This window comes from Cavia porcellus, unplaced genomic scaffold (genome assembly GCF_034190915.1).
Source record: "Cavia porcellus strain 051 isolate PalLab524CR breed Dunkin Hartley unplaced genomic scaffold, mCavPor4.1 scaffold_5, whole genome shotgun sequence".
In the NCBI taxonomy this organism is placed as follows: Eukaryota; Metazoa; Chordata; class Mammalia; order Rodentia; family Caviidae; genus Cavia; species Cavia porcellus.
Genome location: NW_026947488.1, coordinates 62,040,954 through 62,060,504, shown reverse-complemented (window position 1 = coordinate 62,060,504; position 19,551 = coordinate 62,040,954). Strand labels below are relative to the sequence as shown.

At 38.2% G+C, this 19,551-nt stretch overlaps 1 protein-coding gene and 2 pseudogenes across 3 annotated transcripts in view; 2 read left to right on the top strand and 1 right to left on the bottom strand.

Moving 5' to 3' along the window:
• The window catches only part of Nck1 (NCK adaptor protein 1), an 81,577-nt gene extending 63,248 nt beyond the window's left edge, over window positions 1-18,329 (bottom strand). The window contains exon 1 of one of the 3 annotated variants that reach the window (XM_003476738.5): window positions 18,172-18,329. The gene's annotated coding sequence lies outside the window, so the exon portion shown is untranslated. Of the gene's footprint in view, window positions 1-17,629; window positions 17,994-18,171 lie in introns of those variants that run through there. The other 2 variants (XM_013159877.3, XM_005006698.4) reach the window with 2 other exon arrangements.
• On the top strand, window positions 1,012-2,186 carry LOC100724688 (dnaJ homolog subfamily A member 1-like; annotated as a pseudogene).
• LOC111753527 (U6 spliceosomal RNA) lies at window positions 6,558-6,658 on the top strand (annotated as a pseudogene).
• Window positions 18,330-19,551: the final 1,222 nt, after the last annotated feature.

Here is a 19,551-nt window from a genome sequence, read left to right as displayed (position 1 = left end):
TTATCTGGATGCTGTTAAAAGACAAAGGCAGAAATAAAAAGACAACAATTGAAACTGGGCAAAAAAAAATTTAGCATACATTTGTCCAACTGTACACAAATGATTACCCAACTACACTCATCAACCCACAGCCACTCAGCCTATCCATACTTCAACCCTTCTTCACTTGATTAGTGGCCTCAATGGATTAATAGCTAACAAATATAAAAAATGATGTCCATCATCACTAATTAGCAAAAGCATGACAGTTCTTCATTCCCATTTTATGATTATAAAAAAAGAAAATATGTGCTGATGAGGAGGTGGTAAAAATGGAACTCTTGTAATAACGCTGAATTGTACAGTAAATATAAAAGTAATATAAAATATAAAAGCAGCTTCCAGGAAATTAAAAGTACAATTACAAAGACTTAAACAGGTATTTGTATTTCCATGCCCACAGTAACATATATTCATAAAAGTTGCAAGATGGAAGCATCCCATGTGTCCACTGACTGATGAAGCACATATGTGTGTGTGTGTGTGTGTGTGTGTGTGTGTGTGTGTGTGTATAGGCATATTATTAAGCCTTAAAAGGGAAGAGTTTTATATATGATACAGAGCCTGGATAAATGTCAAAAGACATTGAGCTAAATAAAATAAACCAGTCGCAAAGACAAATACTATGATTCCACATATATGAGGTCCTTAAAGCAAATAAATTCACAAAAACACAAAGCAAAATACTGAATGAGTGCCAGAGGCTGAGAGGAAGGAAGAACAGGGAACTGCTTAGTAGATATGAAGTTTCCATTTTGCAAGATAAGGAAGTTCTGGAGACTGGTTGCCCACAATTATGGATGTACTTATTGACAGTGAACTGTACATTTAAAAATGGTTAAGATACTAAACTTTGGGAACTTCCCAGAACGCATTGTGAGTAGAGAAGCTGTGGCTGCTCGACCTGCGCATAGGTGTGCACTCCTTCCTACTTCTCCCACTCCAGCCCAGACCACTCACCACCTGTACAAAATGGTGAAAGAAACCTTACTATTAGTCTTGGGGATCAAATGCCACCCAAGAACTGAAAAAGGCTTATAGGAAACTGGCTTTGAAGTACCGCCTTGATAAGAATCCAAATGAAGGAGAAAAGTTTAAACAGATTTCTCAAGCTTATGAAGTTCTCTCTGATGCCAAGAAAAGGGAATTATATGACAAAGGAGGAGAACAGGCAATTAAGGAGGGTAGAGCAGGTGGCGGTTTTGGATTCCCCATGGATATCTTTGATATGCTTTTTGAAGGAGGAAGGATGCAGAGAGAAAGGAGAGGTAAAAATGTGGTGCACCAGCTCTCAGTTACCTTAGATTTATACAATGGTACCAAAAGGGAGCTAGCTCTGCAAAAGAATGTGATTTGTGACAACCATGAAGGCCAAGGTGCTAAGACAGGAGCCATGGAGTGCTGTCCCAACTGCCGAGGTACTGGAATGCAAATAAGAATTCATCAGATAGGACCTGGAATGGTTCAGCAAATTCAGTCTGTGTGCATGGAGTGCTAGGGTCATGAGGAATGCATCAGTCCTAAAGACAGATGTAAAAGCTGTAACAGAAGGAAGACAGATGATTCTGGAAGTTCGTATTGACAAAGGCATGAAAGACAGTCAGAAGATAACATTCCATGGTGAAGGACACCAAGAACCAAGACCAGAGCCAGCAGATATTATCACTGTTTTAGATCAGAAGGACCATGCTGTTTTTACAGGGAGAAGATCTTTTCACGTGCATGGATATACAACAGGGAGAAGACCTTTTCATGTGCATGGATATACAACTGGTTGAAGCGCTGTGTGGCTTCCAGAAGCCAGTATCTACTCTTGACAACCAAACCATAGTCATCACCTCCCATCCAGGTCAGATTATCAAGCATGGAGACATCGAGTATGCGCTAAATGAGGGCATGCCAATTTATCGTAGACCATATGAAAAGGGTCACCTAATCACTGAATTAAGGTAAACTTTCCTGAAAATGGCTTTCTCTCTCCTGATAAACTCTCTTTGCTAGAAAAACTGTTACCTGAAAGAAGAAAAGACTGATGAAATGGATCAGGTAGGACTTTGATCCAAATCAGGAAGATGACACCATTACAATGGAGAAGCCTATGAGGATGAACTGATCCCAGAGGTAGTGTTCAGTGTCAGACCTCTTAATAGGGCCAGTGATTAACACTCACTGCTAGCATTTAGTGCAGTAGTGAATGCGTGAAGGACTGTAATCATCATATGTTCACTACTTGCTGTTGTTTTTGTTTCAATATTCAGTTATGGTAGTGTTTTAAAAGTTAAATGAATAAACACAAATACAAAAGCTCTGACTTTGCTGTAGGTATGATGACTTCAGTGCGCAACATAAAGTTTAATATATCGAAAAAGTATCAAACCCTGGTATCAGGCCATGTCTTGTAATTGATTTCAGTTGTATACATAGACAAGATTAGACTGAAATGCTAGGTATATGTGTTGACTTTAGTGTATGACCCTCCATTGTTAAACTATGGATTAAAAATGTACTTAACTGGCAATCAAAATGAACCAGTTTGAGGACAATCTGCAAGGATCAATTAGTGATTTCTTAATTTTCTTTGAAAGTATTTTTTCTACCCGTTTTCTGTTTTGTTTAGTCTTTCTTTAAATTAAAAAAAAAAAAAAAACACTACAGTACCCAGTGCTGATCCTGGAGTGTCATGATGTGAAATCCAGCAATACTATTATCCTTTGTTCACAATGATTTTAGCCTGCTTTAGTTTGTTTAATCTCAACATAAATGAAGATGATAACTGCATGTATGTTTAAGTGTATAGGATTGATAACCATATTACTAAGTTTTTGTTGGATAGTTGAACAGCTGTTTGCAGTCTTGCTGTTTGAACTCCCACTTTATGTTACAATTCTGTATCTTGAACAACTATTTGTAAGAGGACAGTATGTAAACATCAAATGGTGATTTCTGTTTATTTTTTCTTTGAATGTATGTATTATTTCTACCCATTTTCTGTTTTGTTTAATCATTGTTTAAATAAAGTTTAAAAACAGAAAACAAAAATGAACGTTTGTGGGAAAAAAAGATTCTAAATTTTATGTTATATATTGTTCAGCATAATAAAAAAAAAAAGCAATCCAAGTGAAGTGATGAAGTAGATTACATTTGTTGTTATACACAAAGAATAAAAGATTTCCAATGTATTTGACAATAAAAAAATGCAAGACTGGATGATTGACCAGAAGTGTATATGGACAAAAAAGAAGACTGACTCTTTGGCTTCTGGCAACCAGGTGGGTAAATACACCACAAAATTAAACTGAGACTGAGGGATAGACAATATGGGGTGAGGAGAGAGAAACCATGTACAGTTTAAGAATGAGGAATTAAAAGAGTTTTGTTTTAGCATGTGCCTGGCAAGCTTAAGGCTCTGAGTTCAATTCCCAGTACAAAAAACAAAGTTTTGTTTTGACTATTTTAAGTTCAAGATACAAGACACTCATAAGTAGCACTATCAAGAAAAGTCACCAAATGTTACCATATAGAAAAAAGAAAAATCATTTCATCTGAATCCTAACCAAATTGCCAATCCAAAGACTACTGTTGTTTTAACCTTCAGGAGGGACTGGGGATGTAGTTTCATGGCAAAGTACTTGCCAGACATGCAGGTGGACCTGGGTTCCATCACCAACATTGAAAAAAACCTGTCAGTTATAGAGTAGCTTTTACACAGGAATAGGTAACTAATATGATCCTACCTGGAGAAAAAAATTTGTGAACCAGCCAGTTAATACCATTTTTAAAAATCATAGGAATGAGCAAAATCCTCTAAGGGGAAGTTCAAGAATGAACTCCAGAATGAAGCACTAAAACCTATATTTAATAACTAAACAAAGGCATCACTACTTCCACTCCAAACTCTGAAATTTCCTGCTCGGTAGTCTATTAATTTCCCAGTCATAAAACCGTATCAAAACCTCTTATCTACTCATATGTAAACTTTATTCAGCAATACCTAACTCTTTTACTATCCCAATAGGGGTCTTCTTTCTCTAGGGTTTAGATCTCCGGTTCTTTGGTGGCAATCAGACAACTTCCTGGTAGAGGAGTAGGAAAAGTATTTGTGAATTGTCTTTATTCTACAGTTGTGTATTTTAATAGTCTGTTAAAGAATTTTACCTTAGCAATAATTTCCAACATAAGGATTTTGAGGGCACTGCTCAAACTGTCTTCTATGTTGTGAGGATGCTGAATCTCTGTAATTGAACTTCTTCAGAAGTTTTAAGATCCTTTTTGGCCCATTTTCACTGGCCCATTTGGGCACTTTCTCCTCAGCCTCAAAACTACTGTTTCTCCTAGCACTACCAGAGCCCATCTCACCATATCTCCTAGGATATCTTCCCTTCTAGCCCAGTCAGCAATTTTCCCTGATATTTGAGGGCCTCTCTTCAAACTTGTAATAAGTCCTTTTTAGTGTGTGCTTTTAGCCCTAGAGCTGGTGATTCTTTTCTACTATTACGTGCACTTTCTCTGTGATGTTCCATAATTCTTTTTCACTTGTTCAATTATCTAATGTATTAGTTTTAAGGGCTACCTTATCATTAGAACAAAGGAAATTTGTCTCTTGCTTGTCAAGGTCAGGCACCCAAAATTAAGGTACTTGGCAAGGCCGTACTGCCTCAGATGTTTGGGAAGGATCTGTTCCAGACTCCCTCCTAGCTTCTGGTAGACGATAGTCTTCCCTGGTCTTGTGTGTTCACGTTTTCTCCTTTTTTAAAAAGAACACCAGCTGGGCATGGCAGCACAGGCCTGTAACCCCAGGTGGCAAATGGCTGCCTCACTCTGGGAGGCTGATACAGAATCACAAGTTCGAGCCCAACCTGGGTAACTTGGCAAGATTCTGTCTCAAAGTTAAGAAAGAAAAGAAAAGAGGGGCTGGGGATTTAGCTCAGTGGCATAAGCATCTGCCTTGCAAGCAGGCAGTCGTGAGTTCGATCCCTGGTACCAATTAAAAAAAAAAAAAGAAAAGAAAAGAAAAGAATTGAATTGGGAATGTATGAGTGAGAAGGCCCTGGGTCCAAGCTCCAATACCATTAAAAAAGAAAACCAGTCATTGGATTAGGGCCAACTCTAATGAACTCATTTTAACTTGACTAAGTAAGATCACATTCTAAATGCTGAGAATTAGGACTTCACCATTCCTTTTTAAGGGACACAAGACAAGCAGTAACATCTGACCAAACACTTCTTTGTATTAGATTATAAGTGGTTTAGTTCCTATGTTCCTGACTAGGCCCTAATTGAAAGTAAATACCAGAGTACTTGCCTAACATGTATGACACCATGGATTCAATCCCACACTCCACCAAAAAAAAAAAAAAAAAAAAAAAAAGTGCATGTTTATTTCACTCATTTTTCAAGAGCACCCAAAGGAGCCTCTCAATCTGCAATATTATGTTGCTCAATTTAGGGAATTTTCCTTATACACCAGAATTTCTTTTCTGTTTTCTCGCTAGCACTTCTGGTATTTGCAAGCTGATTTCCCAGACTGATAATTTATCTTTGCTCATCTATGTATTTTCCATCTTTTACTGTATGAAAGATCTCCTCTAACTTTCATCCTTTCATTGAATGCTTTGCTCTTGCTTTTATAATCTAATTCTGAAAGGTTCTTGTTCTGACTGTTCAAAATTCTTTTCTTCTACATGCTTTAGTTTTTTTTTTATTGTTGTTTTTTGTTTTGTTTTTGTACTAAGAATCAAACTCAAGACCTTGCACTTGCCAGGCAGGTGCTCTGCTCCTGAGCTATATCCCTAGCCCCTTGCTTTAGTTTCTTATATGAAATGCTTTCTTCATGTGTCTGGTGATCCTTGACTGTTTGCTTGTATTTAAAAGGAGAGACCTTAAAAAGATGTTGGAAATAACCTAGCTTTCCTCTTGAACTAGAAAAGCATCCTCTCCTCTTGAACTAGAAAAGCATCCTCTAAATTCCCATTAATCACCAGAATTCTGGGAGCCAAACAGAAGCCTCAATAAGGATACTAACATTGAACATGTTCATTTAATTCAAGTATCTCCTGCTGGATAGCTGGTCTTCAATTATGTCTAGTGCCCACCTCCTCCCTGACACAAACTTTCTCCTTTACAGGATAAAATTTTCAATCTTTAGGGCATCTAAAGTGGCAGTGACAGATGGGTGTGGTGGTACACATCTTTAATCTTAGCAATCTGGGAGGCTAAGGCAGAGAGAATGTAAGTTCAAGCCCAGCCTGGAAAACTCAGTGACTTGGCAATACCCTGTCTCAAAAAATTAAAGGGCTAGGGATGTAACTCAGTGCAAAAGCTCTGAATTTAATTATCAAGACAACAATGACCACAATAACAAAGAGGGAGGTGGAGGGCCCCGGGAAGGAGAAAAGAGGAAAGGACAAGAGGAAAAGCTACATGAACTGACAAAATGAAGTCAAGCTACTTTTTTGGTAACAGTTTATTAAAATACAATTCACACACCATAAAATTCATTCATTTAAAGTGCATAGCTAGTACTCGCTTCAGCAGCACATATACTAAAATTGGAACAACAGAAGATTAGCATGGCCCCTGTGCAAGGATGACACACGTACTATATAGCTAAATGGTTTTTAGTATATTCACAGAGCTATGCAATCACCACCACAATTTTAAAACACAGTCATCACCCCAGAAAGAAACCCTACTCTTGAGCAGTGAATCTCCATTTCCCTAATCCTCGGGGTATAAGCCTAAATCCAGTGGACACATCTCTTCCTTTTCTAACTGTAAATTTGTACTTATGTATTATAGTAACCTGCTGTACCCCTCAGAACCTTTCTGAAGATACGGAAAGCAACTGATGCATTTACCAATAGGTATGACAAACAGAAAGGAGTGTGCACATATGCAAAAAAGCCAAAATGGGATTTTGACCCATCCTTATGCTCCGTGAAACAGTTTTTGTGTGTGTTTACCCAAGTACCACAGAGGGTTCAATAGACTCACATCACTTCAGAATCTGTTAATAAATAAATAAGTTTCTTTTGATTTTTCTTGTAGAAGTAGCCCAATTCAGTACAACACATAAAAAACCAGATTTACAAGTTTTAGAGGAGGTCAAAAGGGAATCATCAGATTTCTCATGCATGGACCATGAAGAAGATCCATTATGGTAAAATACATGCTTTTATAACAGAAAAGTGATGTGGAGGTCATGATGCCTTTGAGGTTGGCCATGGGAGCCTAAGTTCCTGTGCAAGCAAAATGGAGTAAGAATTAACTAACACAGACAATGAGAATGCAGACTTGATTTAGATGACCAAAAAAACAGCAATGTGAGTACATATGGAACTATCCAATGTTAGAACTAGGTCTGAAATAGTAAAGGGCTCAGCAGGGGTGAAACATATTGGACAGAATGCCAGCACTGCCATTCAATGCTGGAAATTTAACAGACAAAATGCTACAGGATGTTGTGGGGCAGGGGGATACGAAGTGAAATATCCAAACACTGAAATGCAAGTAAAATGTTCTGTATGCACCAAAAGCCATATTCAAAAATGTATTCATTATGATACCTAACTAGCTAAACTGAAATCGCAAAGGTCTGCTGTATTTAGTACAGATTTCTTATGATGATCATTGTGAAAACCCTGCAGAAAAGTGATGGGTCAAAACATGGCATAAAAATGTATGCCTTTTGAGATGTGAAGATTTATCATCAGATTATTTATCCTGGAACTTAGACATTAGGTCCTTATTCATATAATAATAAACTGAATAATATTGTTAACAGAATTGTTGCTCCCATCTCCCAACTGATCAGAATGTGACAATGGACAACTGGTTTACCAGCTTCCAACTGGTATTATATTTGCTAACACAGCACAAGTTAATCAGCCTAAGAACCATCCCAGAAACAAAGCAGAAATTCCAAATGAAATTTTCCAATTTCAAAAGAAAAAACTGTACAGTTCAATCTTTGAATTTCAGAAAGATGTAACACTGTCCTCCTGTATGGCAAAGAAAAGCAAACTGGTACTGCTGATGTCAACATTTCACCATGATTTACCTATTCATAGGGAAACCCTGACAGAACAGAAGCCTGAGATGGAAACTTTCAACAAACCCCAACATGGAATACATGTTGCTGATAAGCTATGGAGCAACTATAATGTCACCTGGAACACAAAGCATTGGCCAATGGTTGTGTTTTACTAGATTCTAAACATGTGTACCATAGTTTGACAGCTTACGAAGAAAATAAGAAGTGCAACGTATCATGGAGAAATTTTCTTAGAGGATTGGGACTAGAGCTCATAAGAGACCATTTACAGCAAAAGAAAATCAAAATGTTTGTGCCCAGGGAACGACCCCAAAAAATTGTGGAGCACATTGCTAAGCTGCAGGTAAATGGGAATCACAAAAGACCTATTACAAGAGCAAAACAAAAATGACATCAACCATGCCCTACAAGAAAGCACAGGAAAACAAAACATCTACAATCAGTGTACGTGATACTTATGTATGAAACATACAATTGTTATGTGTGAAGATTGCCCTGGGTGTGACAGTTGAAGCAAAGCTTATTTCTGTGATAGACTTGCTTGAGATGACATTGTATTTCACCTAAATTTTTATTTCTTATATTATCTTTTAGGTTTGTAAGCAAGTAAACAGCTGGTGTGAAAACGATGTTTATTAGAAGCACCCATTACATATTTGATATTTTACTGACATCTTACTTCCCTGTTAAGCACATGTTGTACAATATAGTAGGATGCTCCTGTCAAAACAGGAAGTGAAAAGAGGTGTCAAGACTGCCATAAAGGCCGGGGATTTAGCTCAGTGGCTCAACTCCTTGCCTGGCAAGCTCGAGGTCCTGAGTTCAATCCTTGGTACAAAAAAAAAAAAAAGAAAGACTGCTATACAGAAAAGGAAAGTTAAGCACACATACTATCAGGTGTGAGAAATGTGCATGGAACTAGCAGTTGTTGTGTATGAAGACTGCTTTGAGTGTGACAGTTGAAGCAAAGTTTATTTTTGTGGTGGAGTTCTACTACTATTGTCACTGCAGTTCATACAGGAATTTAATTTTTGATGTTACCTTTTAGGTTTTGTAAGGAAATACACAGCTGACATGAAAATGCTGATGTCTATTCTGAACACACGATACATATACAGAATTTAGTTATTGGTATATTATGTTCCTGTTAACACTGTATAAGAACCTCCTGACCAAACAGCAAGACCACTGAGACGTCAAGTATGTTTTACAAAAAGGCTAGGAAAGCAAAAGACACATGTTATCATGGTAAGCAATGCATGTGTACAGAATATGTTGCCATCATGTGTGCAGACTGCCTTAGGTGTGATAATTGGAGTAAAGATTTTTTTGTACAATGTTATTGGTATTTTTATTGTAGTTTGTATGGAAATTGCTGATCTTCTTTTTTAGACTCTGTACACCAAAAACCAGTCAACATTGAAATTATGAAGTTTTCTTACCCCCAAAACTAAAGTTGAGCAGAGAGAGGTCCAAAACAAAGAAAACAGCAGGTCATCTGACTGCAGGTGTCAGCACAGTGGTGATTTTGTGGCACAGGAAAAGGTGGAGTACTCAGGATGGGGGGAGGAAGAAAAGAAGAAAAGAGAGAAAGGGAAGAGAACATAAGAGAGGGACACCAAAGAAACAGAAGGGCAGTATGATGACTGAGTTGTGATTTAGAGAAGTAAAAAGACCAAAACTAAATAAAGTCCTACCCCCAACCATATGCTGCCTACAAGAAACTTGTGTCACCAGTAAAGCACACAGACTGAATCTGAAGCTATACCAAGCAAATGAAAACAATAGCAATCAGGAATATTTATAACAGAAGAAGACTTTAAATCAAAAATTGTCTTTAAAAAAAACAGCTGGGCATGATGACACATACCTAGAATTCCAGCCTTCTTGGAAACTAAGACAGGAAGGATATAAGTTCAAGCTCAATCTAGGCAATGTCATGAGCTAGAGACATAGTTCAGTGTAAAAACCCTGGGTTCAATCTCAACTAAGAGTTATACAATATACACTCTTTTCTCATTGCCACACACAACATTCTCCAAGATATATTATATGCTATACCAGAAGCCTGAGCACAATCTAAAAAACTAAAGTCATTGTGTTTATCACCTGTGACCACAAAGGAATAAAACAAGTACAACAGCAACTTCAGAAATTATATAAATAAATATCAAACAATGTACTCTTAAAAAACTGAGTTTATGGGGAAATTTAAAAATTTATTGATAAAAATGAAAATACAACATATCAAATCCCATAGGAGTAATGTTTATAGCAGTGTTTACATTTTAAAAATTAGAAAGATTTCAATTGAACCACCTAGTGATGCAATTTAAGAACAAGAACCAAATCTGAAACTAGAAAAAAGACAAAGATCTGAGCAGAAATACATGAAAAAAAAAGATCAATGAAATGAAGACCTCATTTTTGAAAAGATTAAAAAAACTGGTAAGACTTAATTAGACTGACCAATAAAACAGTAAATAAAGACAAAATCATTAGTGTAAAAGGCAGTATTACAGCTAATCCTACAAAAACACTAAGGATCCTTAAAGACCATAATAAACAACTAGACACTATTATACAAACTACTAAAATTGAGCCATGAGGAAATAAAAAAATAAATAAACAGATACGATAACAAGTACTATAGGTGAGAATGAATCAGTAACAAATCTCCCAAAAAAGAAAAGCCCAGGGATGGGCATTTAGCTCAGTGGCATAAGCACCTGCCTGGCATGTGCGAGGTCATGAGTTCAATTCCTGTTACAAAATTTAAAAAAAAAGAAAAAAGAAAAAAGAAAAGAAAATAAACCACAAGTGGCAAACTTCAGACTTCAAAATAATTAAAATTTTCCTTCATGAATAGGACCCAAAGACACATTTCCTAAACATCATGGTTTTCTCCAAAATATGGGTCACTCTGAACCAAACATACATTGAAGTTCAAAGTCAATAAATTCTAATTAATTTATAGACTCTGAATAATCCCAAGGATTATTCAAAACATAATAAACCTCAGACATAGTGACAAAAGTAAACAAAAATCAATTTAGAAGCAACACTCTGGAAGCCCAGAATGGTGGCCCACACCTATAATCCCACCACTTGGGAGGCTGAGGCAGGATCACCACAAGTTCAAGCCAGCCTGGGCTACACAGCAAGATCCTTTCCCCAAAGACAATTTTCCAGAACCTCCCATCCCAAAAAAGTTTGTAAGGAAAAAAGGTTTTTGTTTCTGTTTTTGTTTTCCAGTAAGTCATTTATGGCCTCAGAAGCTGGCAATTTTCATTAAAAAGCACAGAATGCTATATAAAAAGGAACTTCGAACAAAAAAACTCTACTTAACAGTCCTTAGAGCAAAAATGAAAAAAAAATCAACCAAGTTTAGGAAATGAAGAACATCTTTCAAATAAGAAATGAAGACTTGGAAATGAAAAATTAGTAACCTAATCTAAGAAAGCCATATACATGACAAACAAAAAATAAACCATAGCCACAGACTGAATTGTCCTCCTCCCTTCCTCAAATTCCCATTGAAACCCTATAATATGACTGCATATGAAGACCAAGGCCTTTAAGGGGGTAATTAAGATTAAATGAAGTCATAAGGATAAGGCCCTAACCCAATAATAGAGATCTATCACTTCACAGAAAAACCAAAAAGGCTTCAAATGAATTCTGACGGCACTTTGACCTTAAGACTTCTGGCCTCCACATCTGTGAGAAAATGGATTTCTGTTGTTAAAAAGCCAAAGTCTCTGGTTTTTCACAACAGCCCTAACAGGCTATCAATGAAATAAATTTTCCCAAAACTAGTGAACATTAATTGTTTTGCATATTAAGATACCATAGACACCCAGGAAAACATACTAAAAATAGATCTATACTTGGCAGGCATGGTGGCTCACACCTATAATCTCAGCTACTGGAGAGACTGAGGCAAAAGAATCACAAGTTAGAGGCCAGCCTGCGCAAATTAGCAAGATCCTATCTCAAAATAAAAAAGACTGGGGACATGGCTCTGTGGTTTAATTTCCACTACTGAAAAAAAATTCTAAATTATGTCCTTGTGAAATTTCAGAACACAGCATACACAAAATTCCAGGAAAACAAAAAACATTTTTACAATCAGAATCATACTGTCAAATGTGCAGTGGGACAAGAAAAAAAATCAGAATGTCTTCAAAATTCTCAAATGGTTAACACACTAACACAAAACGGAGGAATGCCTTCAGAATTCTCTGCTAAAGAAAACTATCTCCACAGAGAATGTTACCAAGCCAAATCAAGTTGGAAGACAAAAATCAACAAAAATGGTTTCACTAATGTAAGACTTTAACCTTTCACAGGCATGTAATGGGTAATATATCACATGGAGGGACTAAACCAATAATCATAGTAATAATTTTTTTTAAATCACAAAAGGAAGTCACTAGTTTTGGAAATTACCAGAAAACTACTGCGAACCAACTACACAGTGCTGATTCAAGTAGGTTCAAAAACTGTTAAATAAGGACAGCACAATTCTACTCCCAGGTATAAAGACAGAAAAACAGCCATACCTCAGTTCACAAACTAATTCTTTCTACAATTGGATGCAAAGCAAACTGGAGAACTCATTTTTCCCTAACATGGTCAACAATGAATCTACCAATGAATTCGATTCAGTTCTCATCCAATTCAGTATGTGATCAGAATCATGGAAAGAATTCAGTTCATGAGTGAACCAAGCTAACACTGTAGTGTACAATTCCATTAAGTTCAAGAACAAGCAAAAATAATAATGTAATAGAGGTCAGGAGAAAGATTAGCTTTAAGGAGAGAGTAGGGAATCTTTATTGTAAAAACAAGAGAACCTTCTGAAGCACTGGAAACGTGTATCTTGACGTGGGCAATGATTACACATATGTCTGCAAATACAAAAATTCACTGAGTTATACATTTAAATACATGCACTTTTCAACAAAAGATATTTCTTGAAACAAGCTCTTAAGCAAATGAAATTTTCAAATGGATAAAATAGAAGTTTATCAAAGAAAAAATGTTTAAAGCTCTATAATTATGTACAGATAGCAACACACAAAGAAACAACATTGAAAAACTGAACACCATGCAACCACTGATTTCTCTGGCCTATGATATTTGGTATCTTCCTATTCCTATCAGCCACACAAAATACTAAGGTAACCTGAAGGAGTCACCGTTTAGGGTGAAGAATGTATATTCACAAGTTCCAAGGCAAAAAAAGACCTGGACCATTCAAAGAGAAAATGTTAAGAGATGCAGTAGAAAGCAAATGCCAAATTATGTGGGGCTTTATAGGGCTTTTTTCCAAAGACACAGACAGGAAATGGAAAAAAAAAAAAAAAAACACAGAAAAAGTTAACTGACTTCTTAGGGCAGCAAAGCAGAATTATTGGGATGGGGTAGGGTTGTACACTAAATATTCTAAAATTTCTTATTCAATAGTATGTAGTGTCTGGCAGTGATCAAGCATTTCTAAGGAAATTTTTCCAAGGCCTTGTTAAATTAATAAATGAAATTGAACATAGTGGTGCGTGTCTGTAGTCCCAGCACTCTGAGCCCAGAGGATCACAAGTGTGGGCCCAGTCCCACACTTGACTGTCTCAAACTTTAAAAAAAAAGAAAATAGTAATGGGTATATAGCTCAGGGTCAAAGCCTTGAATTCAACTGACTGCACCACAAAAAATAATGTTTTTACAATATGGTTGGGATACGCTTTCTAAAGTACAGCATTTCAAATTCTTTATTATATCTATTATTTTAATTACTCTCCACAGCAACATGAGTTAGGAAATGCCATATGTGCTGAAATTTTGTTGTTTTACTTTTTGAGACTGGATCTCACTATGCAGTTCAGGCTGGCCTCACAGGAATCCTGTCTCAGCCTTCCAAGTACTGGGATTACAGGTGTGTACCACCATGCCCACCCATGCTGAAATTTTTGAAAAAGTCAGTTCTTTAAATAGCAGCATAAATCATTTGTATCATACTCATGTCCAATTTATCAATCCTTTAAGTATGATTTTAGGAAAAAGGAACAAGAGAATCACCATTTCACCAGTTGTATTTTAGTTAATTACCTATTTAAACAAGTGAAAACAAAAAAATTAACAAAAGCAGCTTCTAACCTGTTTCAGACCAAAAGAGGAAGCATCTTCTCTTCAGAGATTTCACCTGTTACATTTCTCTCCAGTCTTACACCATTTAACTCTTGATACTTACATGTAACAAGGTAATCTTATGCTTTTATTTAACAGAAACAGGAGGGAGGAAAATGTGAAGAATATGTAAAAGCTCTCTAACTCCCCAAAATGGAACAAGATTTTTAGAAAATTTTGCTCAACAAGCAGATGTACTGCTGGCTCCTGACAGATGAACAGAACAAAAAACAAAATGTGAAACTGTTACTGTTTCAAAAAAGAAAAAAACTTAGGTCACTATATTTAGGTTAGTGATAAATCCTCCAGATTTCTTCCAAACTATTACATGGTTTTGCAGCTATTTGCAAGACCCCCCAAAGATTCATTCTATGAAGAAATTCTCAGACATGCTAGGTACGGTGACATGCCTGTCATCACAGCTATTGACTGGGTGGCTAAGGCAGGCTGGGCAACTTACTCAACTTTTATTAAAAAAAAAAAAAAATTTAAAGCCCAGGGATGTAACACAGTGCTATCAAAAAAAAAAAAAAAAAGTAGGGGGCAGGGAGAATTCACCAAGCTAAATTTCAACAATAAAACTTGTAAAAAATTTATTCTTTTTAATGTAGGTCAGAGAACTACACCATAGAGATGACAATATGTATTATTCTTATTAATGCTACTAATACATGTCACAAGCATAGAAAAAGATGATACTAAAAGGCTTCATACAGATTTTAAAGCACTGTTCAATTCTTACAAGTTTTCCTGCCCTTAAGAAATTTTCAATCTGCCTCAGAAATACACAAAATGCAAAGTAATATGAAACAAAATATGAAGTTATACTACAAGAGATAAATAGTAGTATGGTTTCACAAACACACAAAATTTTAGGAAAAAAAGTTTGAGTCTCAGCTGTGCCCACACAACAAGACATGAATTTCACTTACCTATGCATTTACCTATTGATAAAAAAGGGTAGATTACAACACTATAGCAATAATGTTCTACAGTACCATGATACAAGTCCACATAAACTTTAAAACCAAAGGAATGGGGAAAAACAAAAAGAACCAAGGGTTCAAAGAAAAATCACATCACACACAGAAGAGATATTTGGAATGTCATATTAAAGGATCAAAAATTTACTGTGTAGTATTTTGGGGAGTTGTGGGGTTTTCAGGCAGGGTCTTACTATGTAGTCCTCGAACTCAAGAGTGATCCTACTGCCTCAGCCTTCTGAGGGCTGGGATCAGAAACATGCAACAGCCCACCCAACTACTCTGTAATTTAGAGGGAAATTTTTGTTTTAAATACTATAGTAGGCAACTGCAGGACACAGTGGCATACATCTGTAAGGCCAGCACTCTGGGCAGCTGAGGCAGATAGATCACAAATTCAAACCCAGCCTGGGCAATTTAATAGTTTAGTTGAGACTCTATCTCAAAATTTAAAAAGAATTGGGATTTAGCTCAGTACAAAGGCTCTGGGTTCAATTCCCAGTGCCACCAAAAAAAAAAAAAAAAAGAGCAGGCAGACCATATATATTCAAAATTTCAACAAATATGATAAAGATAAAAAAATGCAAAGTATAAATGGCTAGGGTGGTCAGGTCCTGTAAAGAAGTGTTGACATTAAACAAATGGGTTTTCATTAGGAGGCTTTGACTACTGAACTATGTAATGTTCTGAAGGTAACAGATGAGGCTGGTTCATCAACAGTGAGATGTGTTCAAGCCATTATTTTAAGATCTAGCAGCAGGGAGGATGTGTTTAATACTGAAAAATCAGGTATCAAACACAGTTAAAGCTAATGAGTAGCTGAAAAATGAAAGTAAGATTGTCAAGGTGTCACAACACCTTAGCACTTTAGAAGGCTGAGGCAGCAGGATCACAAATTCAGCTACAGATTGGGCAAGTTTGCAATTTAGCAAGATCCTGTTTCAAAACAAAAATATAAAAGGTCATTGAGTCTATAGCTCAGCATAAAAGGGCCCATACAAAAAACAAATAAATAAATAATGCAAGGACACCAAAGAACATACATCTGGAAGAAAATTCTTTTTAATGCGCAAAACTGGCAAATGTTTGTACTTAGAGATTAAAAAAAGGTGGGGACTGGGTAACTGACAGCATGCTGTTATATAATGTTACCAAAACAAAGTCCGCACATGGACTCAGCTTTGAAGGTAAGGCTATAAAACCTACATATAAATTCCATCTCTCATACAAGCTAAAGTGAAGATTATTTAGAACGAATTGCCTTCTTAATCTTTAAATGCCATATCAAGCCACCAGTCGTCCTCCCAAAACAGCACAACCAAGTATTTAGAAGAATGTGTTAAATGACCAGCAATTTGAAGACTTACCAGCTAAATCATTTACTTTGCTGCCATACATGGAGAACACGTGCCATTTTTTCCAAATTATTCAGGTAAGTAAACTTACTAAATTTTTCTGACAAAAGATTTATTTAATAAACACATCAGATCTACTTTGAGTTTTTGGAAAATCCGAAGAAAAAAAAGAAATCAGCAGCATAAAGTATCACTGTCTAACACAATATTACATGTATGTTTCAAGTTTCATTTACATAGACCTGAAGGGACTGGGAAAATGTAGACAAAAAGAAAGCACTTAGAAAAATTAGGGCAACATTTTAACATTTAATGAGAACAAACAGCTGAGTAGACTTAAACCTACTGCAAACTGTGTATATAGATAAAGTCAATGCCTACTGATTATAATTTTTTCAAGAAAAATCAATGGTCAGGATGAAAGTACTATTCACCGATGCATACTAGAGTTACGATCAAGATGTAAACGGGATGCCTATTTAATAAGAGCTGGACATTATTGACAATTACCAAACAATACTCTTTGGGTTATTTCCCCATTTACTCTGTGACCTCCCTGAAGGGTGAGGCTTTAGGCAGAACGATTTCCAGGCGGATAAGAAATTCTTGTGGCTAGTTTGTCACAAATCTATAAAACTAAGATTTTAAAAATGAGTATCTCTTGCAACACCCGTTTTGCCTGGAACTTACTGCTCCACACCTAAGGTGGGCTGAGAAACCAGTTCTCCTAACCTCCTTTCCTTATCGCCCAAAGCGGGTAACGTGTAGAATTATTTTCAGGTGACTTCAGTTTATCATTTCAACATTAACTGAGCGCCTGTTAGGATTCTCAGGCCCCAACAAAACCCGACTGCCTCAGCTTCTAATGGTGAATTTAACACGTATAGAAACATGTACGAGTACGAAATCAATCTATTTATCTAAGTTTTTATCCAGACATATTCCAACTGTATCTAAATTTTTATCTAGACACACTCCAACTGTACCAAAAGCCCAGGCAACTCGCTACAAACCTGAAGCAGATCCACACGACGACAGTAACGCCCAGATTTCCCCCCAACGAGGAGGGCGCTGGGCATCCGAGGGGGAGGGGAACAGGGCGCGTCCCGAATCTGCACCCCTCGCTGGCACAGTGAGCTCCTCCGCTCCCGGTGGAGAAGGGGGAGAGCGCCCTGCCTTCCCTCCTACGTCCCTACCTTCCCAGCCTCGGATATCGCCACAACTGGCCAGAGGACTTTCTCAGGAGACACATGGAGCTACTAAGCGCAGCACAGCAAACCTCCCAGCCTCACAGGGGCGGCGCTCCGAAAGCAGAAGAGAGGCCGCGGGGTCGCGCCGCCCAGGGCTCAGGCCCGACGGGTGGTGCCCAGCCGCGGTGCAGACGCCCAGGCTCTGCCCAAGGGCCTCCCCGCCCCCTCCGGCTCCGCTCAGCGCCAGCAGACGGCGCTCCCGGGGCTAACTTTGCCGGGAAGAGGAAGCGACGCAGCGAGTTAACAGGCTGGACGGACGACCAAAGGGCTGTCTGTGTGTCTGCCAGCCAGCAAGGCCGCCTCACCTGCCCTACGCTGAGCCCGGGCGGCTCCAGTCACCTGAGGAGGGAACCCGGTCGCCCCCGCGGCCGCCGGGATGGCCGTTACGGCACGAGGCCTGCGTTCCGCCGCCGCGTAGCTCTCCAGAGAGAGGCGGGACGTGCGCGGCGAGGGGGCAGGCTCTCGCAGGCAGGAAACTCGCTTCCTGCCTAATCTGATAGGCTCAGTCCCTGACGTGACAGCTCTCTGCACCACGCCAGGATTGGGCGAACCGTCTGCCAATCAACCCTTTGGGGCAAGCAGGGGCTGTACCGCGGTAAAGAAAGGAGAGGGTGAAGAACGCTAATCCTGATGGTGACTGATTTTGCTCCCGGTCTTCCCTGGTTGGCTAGTCACTTTGAGTGTCTTTCCTCAGCGCCGCTGGAAAGACTTCACAAGGCAAAAGAAAGAAACTGGCTCCTAATTGTCCTGGTTTCCTTCTGGTTTCTGCACCGCTACCGGATCCCCCGGCTGAAGATATTTGGAGTCCCGGAGCGTCAAAGAAAAACCAGAAGACTGGAAATGGAAAACTGGAGGGAAAATGTAAGACATATCCTTAATTTGAAACAACCCAGATATGCCAAGTCTAAGGGCCGTCGAAGAGCCCCGGTGCGTGGGCAGCTTCCATTCGACTTCCAGCTGTGATCCCGGTTGGTGCAGCTCCCGCCTGAGCGTGATTTCCCACTCTCCGCGGCCCAGCCACCTGCAGAGGCGTCAGTGAATTGTTTCTCCCCTCGCTGGTGCTGCCCCCTTGACCTTCCTCATCCCTTCCTAATGGTCTGTGTTGTTTAATGTTGGTGTTGCTCCTCCGAGAAACCCTCTTGTTTAGGCTCTTTTCTTAGAATACAGGTATTTAGGGGCTGGGGATTTAGCTCAGCAGCATAAGCGCCTGCCTTGCGAGCAGGCAGTCGTGAGTTCGATCCCCGGTACCGATAAAAAGGAAAAAGACCAAAAAAAAAAAGAATACAGGTATTTTTCCAGCGGAGCTGTAGCCCTACCATTAAATCAGAAACCGTGTTAAATGTTCACTTTTCCCCTTGCCTAGCATGTGATATATAGTCAAAACTTGCTTAAGGCATAATATATCCCCTTTCCCTTTAATCTTGGCCCTTGACTTCAAAATTCAGTTGAGTGCTAATGGATGTATGTGGTGGGCCTGCTTTATATAGGATAAAGTAAAATTTCTCCTATGGCCCCTTCCTAGCCACAAGTTAGCTGAGACAAGTAAAGCATGAAAATGAACAACAGCAACTCTATGTCTACATATCATTATTGGCATCCAAAATAAATAATTAAAGGGAATTTTAAATCTACTTTTTTTTAATTGTTGGTTTGGTTTTGAACTCACTTTGACCCAGGCTGGCTTC